Genomic DNA, 3,156 nt, shown 5'->3' with positions numbered 1-3,156 from the left:
CGATGCCCATAAAACCAGAGGCAACGGCTAAGTAGATAGTGTAAGCTATATTTCCCTTTTAATGAGTGTACTGGGCTTTTAAGTATTTTAATGTCTATATGTGTTTTGGCCAATTGATCATCTAATTACCGGATTGTTTTTCATTGTTATTATTATTATTAATATTATTATTAGCTAACATTGCTAGAGTAATTGAGGACAGTGGTGATTTCACTGGCAGAAAGAATGAGGCCGATTCTCATGATACACAGGTGTTGAGTTGAGAACAGTGATTTTGAGAATGGAATATTGAATTAAACCCTCTTGAGAGGGAGGCTCCCAACAAAATCAGAAGAGTTGTCTGGTCTGAAATTGCTTGCTACCCACCTATTGAATAGGACATGTCTATCGCAAAGTTCTTTCTAAGACACAGAGCTACCCGATGATTATTGGGTGGTATTGGGGGGTTTTAAAAAAAATGTATTCAATTGCACGTTGCATCAATACTGGCTCCTTTGTGAACCAAAGTGATGTATCAACTGATCTATCTGGACCCCCAAAGATATCACACATGGCTTGACATCTAATACTAGGAATTTATACTGTGAACTATCCACTAAATAATGGAATCAAAAGCACTTTATAATTACAAGCAAACAGCAACAATTAACGTGTCGGACATCAGTGCACAACACCTGTCTGTGAAGCTCAACAACAATTATTTTATCGATCAAGACAACATTATGTCTAACCAGGTACTCATTGTACATCTGAGTATAGAATGAAAATGTGACCCCTGCATCGAAACGGTATTTATTAGGATTTTTTTTTTTTAAGTTCCGTACCCGATAAATGCTTATTTTATGCCTAAAAATTAGATAGCAAATTTATAAAATTCTGATCATTTATTGCCGAGATATGACCCTTTGAAGTATGGAGTGTAAAAGCCAAGTTTTCGATTAATCCACTTTCAAGTTGAGTCACCTGTTTCACGCACAGTCGAGTTAATGGGCAAAGGTAACTCCTTATATACGGGCATTGAAAATGAAATTTGGCATGAGCTTTGAATACATTTAATAATGTTCATACAGACTTTTGAAATAATCCAACTGTTACTGTTACTGTTACTACTTTTGTAGTTATTAATTATTATGCAAGATGCTCTTAAATTAATCAGTGATAGTGATGATAAATGATAATGGCAATTTGTCAAAAAGTTTGAAAAAGGAGGAATATTTATCGATCCATCGGTCAAACTAAAAAAAAAATCATAAAATAAAATATCATAGTTTCGTATATTAAAGGTAGAGGCAAGGGAGACCAAGATTTTGGTCTGGACGTCTCTATCCCAAAGAGTCACGAGTAAAGTTTTAAGTTAAATCATCGTCCGTTGGTAAAACGATTTTAAAGACATACCTGCTTATATTCAAAAGATTTAAAATTAGCTTTTGGTCAAAAGGCATAAAAGTATTTGTTTTTGCGTATGAATTGAATAGAAAACTTTATAATTATGACAAAAGAGGAGTGAAAAACTGCTGAGTTACCGCATGTTCTGCTGGTGCAAACTGCTTGAAAGTAGTGGATGGAGAAATCAGTGGAACGACAGCTCTGGATGTCCACTGTTCAGGTTCCTGACCCACGTGGATAAGATCCGTGCCAATATGAGGAAAAGGCTTGAAATCATCCATTGTTTTTTCGGAACTAGAAGAAAATGACAGTTTTGAACGAGCAAAAAATGAAAGTAAATTGCAGCGGTAGCCACAAGTTATTCGGGTCAGAGGCGAGAGGTTGGTGACGACGAAGGACGGTAATACCATGGCTGCCAGATATCCATTGTTCCTCGTGCCAAATTATTAATTCAAAATTAGCCAAATAGAATCTCCTTGCTAAACACTACTAACACTCTTACCCCTTAAAAACATGACTTTAAATAAACAAAAATGGACTTACCGAGGAAAACAACGTTGTGGGGAGAGAATGATTAAAATGAAAATTTATAATTGAAAAATGACTCTCTGTCTGGCCAATTTTGGACATGCGTATGGCCATCTGGTAGCCCCGCTAAGTACTGCAAAAACACAAACAGAACAATTCAATGAAAGGTGAAAGGCGAAAGGTTAACCAAGGAACGTGGTTAGCAGTTAGCGTGTAGTTAGGGGCTACGTGTAATTTTTTTTTTTTTTTTTTTTTTTTTTTTTTGCAGGTCTGATAACCCTTATGGTTGTAATGGAAATAGACTATCAAAAAATGCCGCAAAATATTGTCCATTCTAACTATGTTAAATTAGGTCCATAAGTTGATCCGGATGCCAGACCCGCATAATATATTATGTACACGTCGTCGGAGTAGTTGGCATGACGATAACCGGCAGCCGATTCTTGCCTCGTCACGGTGATGTGTTTTCGGAACGAGAATTTCGGTTTAGAGAAGAGAGACGAAACTATTACCGATAATTTCCCCTTCTGAGTCAGGTTTCGACAATAAAAAAAAAAAGCGGTTTCTTGAAAATCTTGCGGTCGGCTTTACAAAACAGCATCTTGGCTAAATACTAAATGAAGCAGCTCCGCAAAGCCTGTTAATATAATAAGACTAATAAATAGAGGTGCCTCAATAAGTCAATAAAATGGAGATAAAGATAAAGGGAGTAAACCTGACCAGTCTTGAATCTGATTCATGAATGAACAACACAAAACAAACGACGTTTCGGCCCTTGGCCTTTATCAAGTAAACACATATATTTATATTAGATTGTCATAATAATAAAGGCGAACATTTGTAAATGTGTGTGTGTGTGTGTGTGTATTTCAAGAATAAGGTGGGGGGGGGGGGGGGGGGGCAATTGAAGAATACTAGACAGCAATAGTGTTATTAGTGGTCCCCTACATCCGCTGTTAAGATATTGAAAAAAAAAATAAAGCAACAACAACAAAAATAATTAAAAAAAAAAATAAAAAAAAATAAAAAAAAATAAAAAAAAAAAAAAAAAAAAAAAAAAAATATATATATATATATATATATATATATATATATATATATATATATATATATAATAAGGCATGGGAATACTTTGTGATTATTGAGGGCGAGAAAACAATTGGATTTAGCAAGTAATGATTTTTTTTTTTCAATAAATAATAATGATAATAATGATAGGCTAATAATAATAATAATAATAAT

Source organism: Berghia stephanieae, chromosome 1 (assembly GCF_034508935.2).
Source record: "Berghia stephanieae isolate SIO BIC M18660-M18661 chromosome 1, UCSD_Bste_1.3, whole genome shotgun sequence".
Lineage (NCBI taxonomy): Eukaryota > Metazoa > Mollusca > Gastropoda > Nudibranchia > Aeolidiidae > Berghia > Berghia stephanieae.
This window is presented reverse-complemented; position numbering follows the sequence as displayed.